The sequence below is a fragment of the Pteronotus mesoamericanus genome, unplaced genomic scaffold, assembly GCF_021234165.1.
Source record: "Pteronotus mesoamericanus isolate MK-2021 breed Mesoamerican mustached bat unplaced genomic scaffold, CSHL_Meso_final contig_1018, whole genome shotgun sequence".
NCBI lineage: Eukaryota > Metazoa > Chordata > Mammalia > Chiroptera > Mormoopidae > Pteronotus > Pteronotus mesoamericanus.
In genome coordinates this window covers 4,432,758-4,445,903 of record NW_026555002.1, presented here as the reverse complement: position 1 = coordinate 4,445,903, position 13,146 = coordinate 4,432,758, and the positions used below count along the sequence as shown (strand labels likewise).

The following is a 13,146-nucleotide window of genomic DNA, read 5'->3' as shown; positions in this document are numbered from 1 at the left end:
TCTAATAGACAGTTGAAAGGCAGTTTAGCAAACGCTTTAAAGGACAGAAGGTGACCCATGGGACCCAGAGAGTCTGAGGCCACGGCTGGCCACTGTGGACCTCTCATCTCCTGTCTCAGTCTTGTGACTGGTTGGACAAGGGGGCACAAAGTTGAACATTAGAACCACAAGCCATTTGTTCATAGGAAAATGATAGCTTCTGCAGTACTCATCCACCCTGACCAGTGTGGCTCAGTTGGTTGGGCATCGTCCTGCAAACTGAAAGATCACTGGTTCGATTCCCAATCAGGGCACTTGCCTGGGTTGGGGGTTCGATCCCTGGTTGGGGTGTGTATGAGAGGCAATCAATTGATGTTTCTCTCACACATCGAAGTTTCCCTTTCTTTCTTTCTCCCTCCCTTTCCCTCTCTCTAAAAATAAGTTAAAAAAATAAAACCTAAAAATAATAATAATAATAAACTACCTGTCTCATGCCTAGAGCCAAGCAAGGGATTCAACCCAAATGCTAAAATGTGTACGTGTAAGGGCCGTGGAGGCATCCTGCCCGCCCGCCGGCCGTTCTGCTGAGGTCACGGATGCTGGGCCGCTGCCCTCAGGGCCCCCCTTGAAGCAGGTGGCCAACCCCTACCGTAGGAAGCAATCCCGCAGGCCTCATCTTTTCCGGGGGTACCTCTCGGGCAAAACCATCGCTGTCGGGCATATGAGAATATACAAAACGGGTGTGCAAAGTTCAAGACACTATCAGGTCGGAACCAGGTAGCTGAGAAACCTCTTCACTTAACGCAGATACAGGAGGACCATGTCATTTCACTTTGTTTAGGGACCAGCAGGAGGAGAAATGGATCTGTAAGCGGGCAGGTAGCTTAGAGACGACGCCCCGTGTTGGTAGCCAGCCCTCCTAGCTTAAAACAGGTAGAGGGTTAAAAACCTACAGCGTAAGATTTGGAGCCTGAAAGCCACGGCTGATAGAGAAGCGCGGCCTGCCCTGGGAAGGAGGGCCAAGGTCTCGGCTGTGTTCCCGCGCCCTGCCCTCAGGACAGGGGTTGTGGTCCCGTTGGCAGGTGTATGTTTCAGATCACCCTTGGGGACAGAAGTTGTTTTTTGGGGGGTTCACAATGGAACAATTCTCAAATGGATCCACTCACATCAGGGTAGACGGGCCTCACCCGTCTAGGATGAGGGGCAGCAATGGAAGGCTCCACCCCTCCCAGCTGGAGGGTCCCCATACCCTCCAGAGCTTTCTGCGGGGGATCAGGGAGCTCCGGAGCAGAACGCGGCTGGGGAAGCTCTTTCAGGCCTGGCACAAAGAAACCCGCGTGGGCAGAAGGCAGAGGGCACTCCGCGTCCACAGAGAGGGACCCTGGGGAAATGGACACTTTCAGACACTGTGGCTGGGAAGCACTTTGGGACCACTGGCTGGGGGTCTCCCACCGAGGTCCTGGCACAGGTGTTCCAGAAAGGAAGTACAAAGATGTGCATTGAAGCACAATTTGTGACAGCAAAGAAAGTGAAAACCAAGGAAGGACAGAACGACCTCTGGCTTGCTCAGGGAGGTCGCCTATACTGCAGGGGAAGGGATGGGCTGGACCTTCCCGTGGTCACACAGCTAACCTCAAAAACTATTTTACACGCAGGTGGCAGGGTGGTCCACGCAGTGATTCCTTTCACAAAGTTTCAAAACAAATGCTATTATCCTGTTTTGAGATGCACACATACGACACGTAGCAAAGAACAAAACAAACACGGGGGTTATTTCCACCAGCCTCAGGGGAGTGGTTACCACTGAGGACTGAGAAGAGGGGAAAACGACACAGGGCTTTAGCTCTTTCTATAACGCTGTGCTTAAAAGAAAAAAGAAAAAAATGAAGAAAAAAAGGCAAAGCATCAGCATCTATTAGATGGTGGTGGTAGACACAGGTGTCTATTCGTATTACATTTTATACCGTGGGAGGCGGAGTAATGGCCCCCAAGGACGCCCATCCATGTCCTAATCCCCAGAACCTATGCATACGTTGCCTTACGTGGTGGAAGGGTTTTGCGGATACAATTAATTTAAGGTCTTGAAAGGGGAATATTACTCTGAATTACCTAAGGGACCCAATGGAATCACAAGGGCCCTTGTAAAAGGGAGGCAGAAGGGTCAGAGTCAGAGAGAGGACACGTGGCAGTGGCAGTGGAAGTTACAGGGATGTGCTTTGAAGACAGAAGGGGCCACAAGCCAAGGGATGCAGAATGTCCTTAGAAGCTGGAAAAGGCACGTCTGACTGAAAAGAACAAATCTGTGTTGTTTTAGGTCACTAAATTGGCGGTAACTTGGTACAGCAACAACAGGCAACTAGTGTAGTACTTTTTTTAGGACTGTTCATAATTTAAAATCGTTTGCTTTTTTAAACTTTTATTTATTTTTATTTTATTTATTTGAGAGAGAGAGAGAGAGAGAGAGAGGAAGGGGGGGAGACACAGAGAGAAAAAGAGAAACATGGATTCCTTGTTTCACTTATTGATGCATTTGTCATTGATTCTTGTATGTGCTCTGTCCAGGTATCGAACCAGCAATCTTGGCATATCAGGATGATGCTCTAACCAACTGAGCTACCCGGCCAGGGCTTAAAGTTGCTTGCTTGTATATTATGCTAGTTAGAAGAGTGGTGGTAAGGCCTGTGGCCCGTCTTTCTGCTCCCCCTCCTCAGAGCGTGGGAAGAGCGGTTCAGGAACGCTGTGCTCAGCCACCGCTGTGTTGAAAAGGCTACACTGCATGCCCTTCTCAAGTGGGCCCTGGGGTTCTGGAAGCCCTAGTTGTCAGAGCATGTCTTGGCTGTTGGGGTGAGCCACGCCCCAGCAGAACCTCTGGAGCTGGTCCCGCCCTCCCTGGTAGGTAAAGCTGCCAGAAGCTCACAGAAGTCTGAGGGTGACCGTAGAGATAGACCTGAGACACTGACAGGAGCTCCCCTACGGACATTTCTCACCCCGTCATCCACCTCCTGGCAAGGCCGGATAGACTGCGTGGGAGCTTGGCCCGGAGCGGGGAGTCCAGATGCCGATGGCCAGGCCCTGCTCCAAGGCCAGAGCGCCTCCGCCACGGGGAGGGGCAGCACTACTTGGCCGACCCCGGACTGCGGGGGGTGGCCTCCCACGGAGGATCAGCAGCAGGGCACGTCCCAGGATCCGAGCTATTGCAGGTGTGAAGTGTCCAGGAAGGGAGCCCGATTGTTCAAGAAGTTGGGCTGGAAAAGAGGTAGACTGATAGGAGAGGGGGGTAAAAGACATCTAAGGATCCTGAGAGAGGTCCTTTCAAAAAAAGGAATACCTGTGTATCTTTGTGTGCGCGCATGCACACACATGCAGATGGATGTGCACCCGTGGGCCCCAGGTGAGGGGCTGTGGCCGGGAGGGAAGCTGGGGAGAGGGGCTGAGTCAGGCCGCAGGCCGAGGTGGGGCTGCAGGGCCCTGGGCTCCAGCCCAGCACTCGGTGTGGGCAGGGCACAGCGGCCCTCGGCAGGAGGAAGGCTGGCTCTTCTCTTTCCAGACCCAGCAACTAGGTGGGAAATGCACAGCCCAGGGTCTGGAAGGACGCCCCTCCTGCCCAGGAGTTTCCCTGCGGTGGGAGCGGGGGACAAGGGAGAATCAAGGGGCTTCACTCCATCTGGATCCCCCGTATTACAAGAACATGCATTCCCACATTCCTTGTGAAATTAAAAATGAACTGCAGTGTACGAGCAGCGCTGGCAGCAAGCGCCGCTAGAGTTGTTGGGAGAAGGGCCAGGCAGGTGTGGCGGCGCTGACGGTGGGCCGGGCCGGGACTTGACCGGTGAGGGGGCAGGACAGGGAAAGAACTGAGGGAATAAAGGAAGGGGTGGCCGGCCTGGAAGGTGCGGAGACCCCCATGGCCAGAGCGAGGCCCTGAGGCGGAGGAGGAGGCAGCTGAGAAGATGCAGACCAGCTGCTTCAGAGCCTGCGCCAGGCCAGGCCTGTCGAAAGCCCACCCCCCACCCCGCCTGAGTCTGAGTCAGAAGGCCCGGGAGGCGCTGGAACTCCCACATGCTCCAAGTTCCCCATATGATTCTGATGGGTAACCAGGTAACGGGTAGACTTTGGGAAGGACTTTGTGGGGGCCAGGGTGGGGCGGGGCGGGGGGTTGCCTTGCGAGGAGGGGGACTCAGCTCTCACCCCTATCCACCCAAGGGAGCGCAGCATCGATGTTCTGCCTGGGAGCAGCCAAGAACCCGAGTCAGTGGTTGAAAAAACTAAAATGCATCCTGGCTGGTGTGGCTCAGTGGACTGAGCGCTGGTCTGCGAACCAAGCGCCGGTTCAATTCCCAGTCAGGGCACAGGTCTGGGTTGTGGGCCAGGTTCCTGTGGGAGCCATGTGAGAGACAACCACACAGTGATGTTTCTCTCCCTCTCTTTCTCCCTTCTTTTTCCTCTCTCTAAAAATAAATAAAGTAAAAAAAAGAAAACAAAAGAAAATGCAAACACCCCTAGGCTGGAATAAGAGAACGGGAATGACGTGTCGCTTTGAAATAACCTGGGCCTTACCTGGCATGACCATGCTTCTGACCAGCCAGGCAACTCTCGAGGCCCCAGGGTGAGGGCGAAGAGAGTGTGAAAGAAGTGGCAGTGCTAGGGGACGCGTTTGGAAAAGAGTCCGATGACAGAACGGACTCTGGGGGACGCACAAAGGGGAGAAAGAGGGCCCCTGGACCTGCAGCCCCTGATCTGGACTTTGTCACGCAGACCTGGGAGGCTGCAGAGGCAGCCCCATTGCAGGGACAGTTCTCAGCTGGAGGTGACAGCCAGGGCAAATCCGCACACATGGCTGCGCCACCTGGCAAGCCACCTGACAGAGCTCCAGGAGGAGGCGAGCGAAGCAGTGAGCTCAGTGAACCAACGGAGGACGCTTCTGGTGAGGCGGCAGCGCTTTCCTGAAAGCGTACTCTCCGGGTCACCTTTCCTTGTGGCAACGGTGTGGGACAGCGCAGTGCCAGGCGCCAGCAGGGTGGGTGATGGAGGAGGCAGAGCAGTCGGGCCCGTCCCCTCTTGTAGAGGACTTCTCACCCCAGACATATGGCTCAGCATCTGGGCTCTGGTTACCTGTAACCCGACCTCCCAGCGACTCCCCAGGAGCCTGCCGCTTGTCCCTTTGCCAACTCCTCTCCGTGTCCTTGCCCATCTCCTGGGCCTCACTCCGCCCGGGTCCCACACACCTGGGAGCGGGCACCTGAAGGGGAAGGCAGGCCCTTGCCGTGGGTCACAGGGCCCGGGACGGGCTGAGTTAACTCACCCCCGGACTCAGCTCTGCTCACAGTGTTTCTTATCAACTGCGTCTTATTATCAACTGCGTTGTTGTAAGAAGTACAAAATAAAATTCTGGCATGGTGTGTTGAGCATTTAAATAAATATAACATAAAACAGGCCCAGAAGAATTGGGCATATTCTCAAGAAAGAGAGGAAAAAAAATAGAAATTTTTGTTGTTGTTGTTTTCTTTTTGGCAACAGTAATGCAATGAGCATTTTCATAGCTACATTTTGGACGCCTTAAAGGCTCCTTTCAGTAACTTCTAGAAGTGACATTGACAGGTCAAAAAGTACTGGTAATTGTAAGGTTTCATTTTCTTCCAAAAGGCTCTCCCAATTATTGTGTGTTCCGAGGAGGAATTCATGAGAAACTCCTGTCCAACAATAGGTATTCAGTTGCTAGTTTGATAGGCAATAAAGGGAAATGCTATCTCAAATGGTTTTATTTTGCCTTGCTTTGCATGTTAAGGAGGGTGAAAACTTTGTTTTCTTCTTAACCACATGCTTCCTTGTGTTGATTCACCTGCCTGCTCGCACCTGCCACTTTTTTCTTGGGTGCACTATGCTTTAGAGAAGTCCCTTGAGACCGAGGATATTTGTTTGCCTCCATTGCCACATTTGTCTGGAAAATATATTGTATCTTCCATGTTTGTCTCTTGCCTTTTCAATTTGTTTTGTTTGTGTTTTTTGACACATAGACATTTTGTGTTAAAAAAAAAAAATTAAACCCAGGAGGCTTGTTTTGCTCCTTTCTGTCTTGGGTGAGGCACCCGTTAGTCTTTTCAGGCGTAAAGAGTAGGAATAGAAAGGCATTTTGGCTGGACGGGGTGGGGCGGGGAGCTGAGCCCAGGGAGGACAGGTTGAGCACGTGAGACCCGTTCACTGAAGAGGGGTACTGGTCCAGGTTTGCACGGGAATCCCTGCTGAGGGCGGTGGCGGGAGGGAACAGGGACACAGGGCACAAGGATCTGCGTGGCCGGGGAGGGCCCGGCCACACCCAGTGTGCAGAAGGAAGCTGTCTCTAGGTGGGTCCAGTCTGGTGATAGGACTGGAGGAGAGCCTGCGTGGGCAGGGAGACCAGCTTGTCTCATCAGAAACCTACACGGCGTCTGAAACGCCCAGACAAGGGGACAGAAGTGACACAAAGGGGTTGTCCTTGAACCCAACAGAGGGCACAGCTGTCCACTAGATAGGCAGCCTGAACACCACGCCGGAAGTTCTGCCGACTCCCAAATGAAGTCCGAGCCACCGGGTCGAGGTCCAGTCCTCAGTTTATGTCCATTCCTAGGAACTGAGGGTCCCTGCCCAGGAAGGGTCTTTTCCTGATGTTCAGGCCACACTGTCACAGACTCTGAAGTCGCTGTTCACCCCGTTGGAATTTTAAGAATCAAGGAGAGTTTGGTTGACTTGCCCTTCTCCTACATCCAAAAGTGGAAGAATCCTCCAGTGTGGCTTGTCTGTGAAATTCTAAAACTGGCCTCTAACTTTTCACATTGTGTCTTTAGTGTTTGCATATTGAATTTGAAAACAAAAGTCAGAGGCATTCTTGGTAACTTACTGTAGACATTTCCAAAGAGCGCTCTTGGGCTGATGCTAAGAAGTTACAGAAATAGGCTGTTAGGTCATTGGCTGATTGCAATGGAAAAGCCAGAGGTTTTCCGAGAGGAAACAAAGGGAGGTGAAGAGTCTAGACTGACCACTAGAACAGTGTGTGTGTGTCACTGAGCTGTCCCGTCACCAGATGGGAAGTTGGGGGCCTTGCCTAGGCACTGCCTATATCTGGGTGAGCGTTTCGGGGTGTGGGCGAGCGGGCTCTTTAGGTACACAGCTGTTTTGACGTGAAGACTTCTCCTCCTGGGCACGCGCACAGGACGAGCGGGTCTGCGCCCAGCTGCCTGGCCGGCGCCTGGCATTCGGGGTTGCCGGGCAACCCAGTGTGTCTGGGTGTGTCCCCTTGGCGCACTCTGTCCTGCCGAGGTTCCTGGGTGTAGTCTGTGTGCTGGCTTCTGGGCGGTGACCGTGCCCACGTGACGCGCTCTGCGCCAGTCCCGGGTCTCGGCTCCGTGGACACGCACACACACACACCGGGTCTCAGCTCCGTGGACACACACACACACACACACACACCGGGTCTCGGCTCCGTGGACACACACACACACACACACACACACACACACACACACATATACACCGGGTCTCGGCTCCGTGGACACACACACACATATACACCGGGTCTCGGCTCCGTGGAGACACACACACACACACACACACACATATACACCGGGCCTTGGCTCCGTGGACACACACACACACACACACACACATATACACCGGGTCTTGGCTCCGTGGACACACACACGCGCGCGCACGCGCGAAAGCGCAAGCGCTAGCGTCGCTGGGTTCTCCCGAGCTTCTGCCTCGGGAGGCTGTGGCTGAAACTGGAAGTTTCCATTTGGCGGATGGTGCGCAGGCCCCTCCGTGCCTGAGTGGTGGACTGTTTAGGGCTCTGGCAGGGCCCTGGTTGTGGCTGAGGGCTCAGAGAGTGGAACCGGCTCCTCCAGGAGCCGCAGCCCTCCCCCTGGGGGCCAGCCTCGGCCTTCCGGTGGCTTGGCAGTAGTGACGACGCCTGCCTGCCACACTTCACACCATCCTCACAGGAATCTTTTGAATTGGCTATTTGGAACCAGCCCAAAGTATCTTGGTACCGAAGACACTGATCCCCCTAGGCAAAAAGGAAACGTCTGGGGCTGTAACCAGGCGGACTTGTGAGTGCCTGAAACTGGTTCTGAAAGAAGTTTCTCGGCAAAAAATAACTCAAAAATACTTTGAACAGTGAAAGCATCTTTGAAACAGAGAACTTTCTCGGGTGACTCCTTTAGAGTTCTGCTTGGATTTTTAAGAGATTATTTTAATATTGTAAAGGTGAAAAAATGGACTTATTGAAGGAGATACTCGCTCTGGCCTCCGCACAGGGAGGTGGAGACACGGAGACCAGAACGGGCTCCTGAGGCCCCCGGGGTTTTCCTGGCCTGTTTGTGTTTCTGTTTACACCTCTGCGTCTCCGGGCGTGGCCTCTCTGCATTGTGCACGCGCCAGCTCTAGGTGTGTCCCGGCAGCTCCCAGCCGCTCGGGCGGTGGGCGGTTCTCGCGGCGGGGAAATTCCAGGGGCAGATCCTGCCGCAGCTGCCTGCGAGACAGTATTTCCTTGGGAGGAAACCAGCTCTCGGAGCCCAGAACCAACCAGTTTCCACTCCTGGTGCTGGGAGAGGGGAGGCGGGAGGAGGCAGGCGGGAGGAGGCTGGAGGAAGGAAGAGGGAGGAAAGAGGGGGTGGAGCTGTCCTCATAGAGAGCCCCCTGCAAGGGAGCCGCCCCAGGACCCAGAGTCCCGGGCTCCCTGAAGCCTTCAGACACAGTTTAAATTTAGACCTTCTATTCTGGTCCTCGCAGCTCGGCCTCACCCTGCAGCCAGGCAGCCAGCCACTCTCTCCCAGCACAAGCTTCTGGACCCAGGGTGGAATGTGCGTGTGGTCAGCTCCCCTCCCCGAGGCAAATTGTGCCCCAGTGATCGTTTTGTGTGGCTGTGGGATTGTGATGCAGAGAGGCCTGGAAAAAAGGGCAAAACCAGAAAAATCACCACCCTACCTCATTTGTCCAAACCTCGGACCTCCCGGCCATATCCCCCACCCCGAAATGTATCCGCCCTACAGGCCTTCCTGGGCCACGGGAGCAGCTGCGCGGGGACCCACTCAGTCCTGCTCACTGTTCAGTGGAAACTCAGACAAGAAGACTGGGTGCCCGGTGCAGAAAGTGCTGTGCGTGACAGAGCAGGGAAGCTGGGTGCCAAAGGTGAAGAACTGCGAACTAGGAATTGGTGGTCACGACACAAGGGATGTAGAGTACAGCACCGGAAGTACAGTTAACGATACTGTAAGAACTATGTATGGTGTGGGTGGGGACTTGAAATATCAGGGGGGACCACTTTGTAAATTATATGATTGTCTAACCACTACGCAGTACACCTGAAACTAACATAAAAGAATATTGAATGTAAACTGTAATTGAAGAATAAATTTTTTTTAAAAAAAGTTAAAATGAGAAAGAAAATGCTCTGGGGATGTGCAGGCGGGGCATCAACACACCCCAACCCTAATTCTGCAGGACGGAAGCCCCCAGGAGAGCAGGAACCCAGTTTTGCTCAGGGCTGTACCCCCGGCGCCTGGAGAGGCTGGCTGTGTTACCTAAACACTTGCTACGTGCCAGGAACTGCATGAAGTGCTTTAAATGCATCATGGCATCTTATCCTCACACCCTTGAGTCGCATTTTTCTGTGAACTCTCATGCATGCATGTCTTCTCTCTTGCTGATCCATATTTTGCCAGTTAATTTACAGGCCCCCAAGTACCGCACTTAAGAGGGTGGAGAAAAAGGTTTTCCTCCCAAACTGGAGGGAGAAACATTGGCGGTCCATCCTCCAGGTGAGAGGGCACCTGACCAGTTGGCGGTGGTCGGGACGGGTGTGTGCTGGGTTTTTCTCTACCTGGTCACTGTGCACCCGAGGACGCTGTGATTCTGCAACTGCGTTCCTTTCACGCAAAGCAAACATCCCTGGGAAGCCGCTCCCTCAGCCTCATCGGCGGGCTTCCTGCTGAAAGAAGGGTCCCGCCAGGAAGGGCCGCTGCCCAAGCAGTGGCTTGGCTGGCCTTGGGGAGCACGTGGGGACACTTATTCTGGGGACTGCACCATGGCCTTCAGTGGCACCCTGAGGTCTGTGGGCCACGGGGGCTCCCTTCAGGCAGGACCGACTCCCATTAAACACACTCGGCAAGCACTGCTGTAAAAACCAGAATGCTCTCTTCTTATTTTACAGGGAAGCCTGTCTGGCCAACAAGATACTCATACTGGCAGAACTGTCTCTCCCCTGGTGTGTGAGTCTGGTAGGAAACCACTCTAGTGGGAAGGTTGCTGGGTGGGCCTGGCCTTTGTCGCTGTATCTTGGTGGCCTGAAGTGATGAAGGGTTGGATGTTCATGACAAGAAAGCCCCTACGGGCCTCGTAGATTGTTAGGATAAAGACACATTCTTCAGCTCAAAGCTAAATAACGATAAACTGGGAACTTCTCTGAGTCGGAGGAGAGGGAAGCCTGCCCACCCAGCCCACCCCAGGGCGCTCTGTGGAGCAGCTGGGGCTCTTCTCTTAGTGTCATTCTTTTTTTTCCTTTTAATAAATATTTTATTTATTTATTTTAGAGAAACAGGAAGGGAGGGAAAGAGAGAGAGAAACATCGATGCATGAGAGGTAGGTACATTGGTTGCCTCTCTCACACCCCCAGCCGGGGACCTGGCCCACAACCCAAGAATGTGCCCTGACCAGGAACAAAACCGGTGACCTTTCAGTCCACAAGCCAGTGCTCAACCCGCTGAGCCACTTTGTTATCAGGGCTTAGCCTTATTGTGAAGTGCCCCTGGCCAGTGTCTGCTGCCCCACCTGACACATCCCTTGAGAGAAGCTGGGAGGAAAGCCGCCTGGTTGCAGGAGCGTTCAGTGTTAGGAAGGTGGCATTTTTGTGAAGAGTCCCAAGGTCAGCTTGGGAGGGCGAGGTGGCTGTCCAGCTCTGGAGAGACAGAGATCCTGGAAAGCTAACGCCTGGATTTGGGGACAAGGCAAAGTTTGAGGCTGAGGGACAGGAAGGGAGAGAGCCTTCTCACCACGTTCTCGTTTCAGTTTTTCAGTGTTGTCCCATGTGCTCTTTTATCAATTCAAAGAAAATTTTTTTCGTGCTCCAAAAATCCATTCAACATATTGTCCTCAGATAGACTGCGTATCAGACACTAAGCTGATAAGAACAGACACTATACTTGATCTCGGCCAAAAGGCGGAGAAGCGAAGCGATAACAGTTTGTTTTTAAAAATGCATTTGGCCCGATAAGAAACTGTAGATGCTCCGCCTTTACCTCCACAACCCAGTTCTGTGCTCGGCCACTGCCCCGCTCCTGGGTCCTCAACATGGGCGGGGCAGAACCGCACCGCCAAGGCCTGGGGGCCACGGACTCTGGCAAGGGAGCAGGTGCTCTTGGGAGCGGCACATGGGGTCCTCTGGCAAGAGTCTGGGGCGCTGTCAATATCTTCACTTACACTCATAATGGCCAGAAGGAAGAGAAGGTCCCCATCTACAAGCCTTGACCCCAGCAGATGGAGCGTGTGGCCAGCCGGCTGGCCGTGGAAAGGGGCCAGCCACACACAGCACAGCGGGAGAGGGCTGGCAGGGCGGCAGCGAAGGCAGGAGGTTCCCGGGCAGGCCCGGGCAGGCTCGTTCATCTTCTCTGTGCCACAGGCCCCTCTGGAGTCCTGTGAGGCCTCTGGACCCTTCTCAGATGGAGGTTTTATTCTTTTTTATTTTTTAAATTTTTATGTATTGATTTGCGGGGGGGGGGGGGGGAAGGAAGCACTGATGTGTTCCTGCACTTACTTACGCATGCACGGGTTGGTTCTTGCATGTGCCCTGTGGGAGATCGCACCTGCAGCCTTGGCCATTGGGATGACACTAACCAACGCGCTACCGGGCCAGGGCGCTCAGGGCGAGGTTTTGAATGCAGAGTGCAAAATACCCAGGATTACAGAGGAAGCGGATTATACTGAGATACAACTGCCACGTGTGATTGGTAACTCTTTATTAATGAATTAAATCAGGACCAGATCTGGCAGCGGGCCTGATAACTATTATGATTTTGAAATCACGATGAGTAATGGAAACCAGGGTTTGCCACCCCAAAGTGTGCCTGTTGGGATATTGATTATTGTGAGAGAGTTATTTTCAAGAAACAGGAAGAAGCTTTGATGTTGTCCTCCCCCCCACCGGCCCCCCACCACCTGCCTAAAAGAATTTAGATGGAGGTCCTGCTCCAGGAAGGGAGCTCTCACCAGGGAGCTATATAGTCTAAGAGGAACTAGTGTGTGGCAGACAGGGAGGAAACCTAGCAAGGCCCCTCTGATCAAAGTCCCCCTTGCGTCCCTTGTTAAAGCTGGACCAAACATTGGGTCCCTTGTTAAATGCTTACCAAGCATTTGCTTTTCCATCTCCCTGTGAACTGCTGCCTACCTTTTCAAGGCCCAAACCACACCCTCCACCCCACTTCTTTTTGGCTTGGAGGGGCTTGTAAGCCCCAACTGCTCGAGCAGCCCTAGGGCCTTACATCCCTATGGAACCCTGTATGTACATAAGTAATAAATTTGGACATTTTCTCCTATTAATGTATTTCACATCAGTTTGAATCATTAGACCAGCCAGAAGAATTTAGAGGGGTAGAAAGAAAACTGTTTTCTCCCCAACATGAGAGTAGATGAGATTTTAAATGTCTGCCACAACTGTGGTGTGACATGAAAATAGCTGTGACTTCTGCTGGGGACAAAGTCCCAGGAACCACCTATAATACTGTGGCGTGATGCCTATGCACACAATAGAAGGAAATGCTAGACTTCAATTAAAGATGAGGGACAATAGACGTAAATTCTTCCCATCCCAGTTCACCAACTCCGGGAATCTTAACTGCAGGCAAAGAATGTATGGAATGAATGTTTGAAGCGGCACTCAGTTGGGTAGAACACATGGATTTCTAGACCATCTGCCCAAACCCGTGTTTACTTTTTCCATTCCAAGCGAGCATCAGAGGCCTGGAGAGGACAGCAGGGCAGGCGGCCGAGGGAGGCCTGGGCACTGGTCTGGGCCGCTCCGCCCCGGCAGGAAGGCCTTCACAGGAAGGCAGAGATGTATGGAAAACAAAGGTGGTCCTGTTATGCAGATACGTTTCTAGGGTAAAAAGGGACCCCTGGTAATAGCTCTCTTCCTGGTACAGG

General features: G+C 53.2%; 1 pseudogene; it reads right to left on the bottom strand.

Annotated features, from left to right (window-relative positions):
• Positions 1-11,057: 11,057 nt before the first annotated feature.
• Positions 11,058-11,180, bottom strand: LOC129069144 (uncharacterized; annotated as a pseudogene).
• Between the last annotated feature and the right edge of the window lie 1,966 nt (positions 11,181-13,146).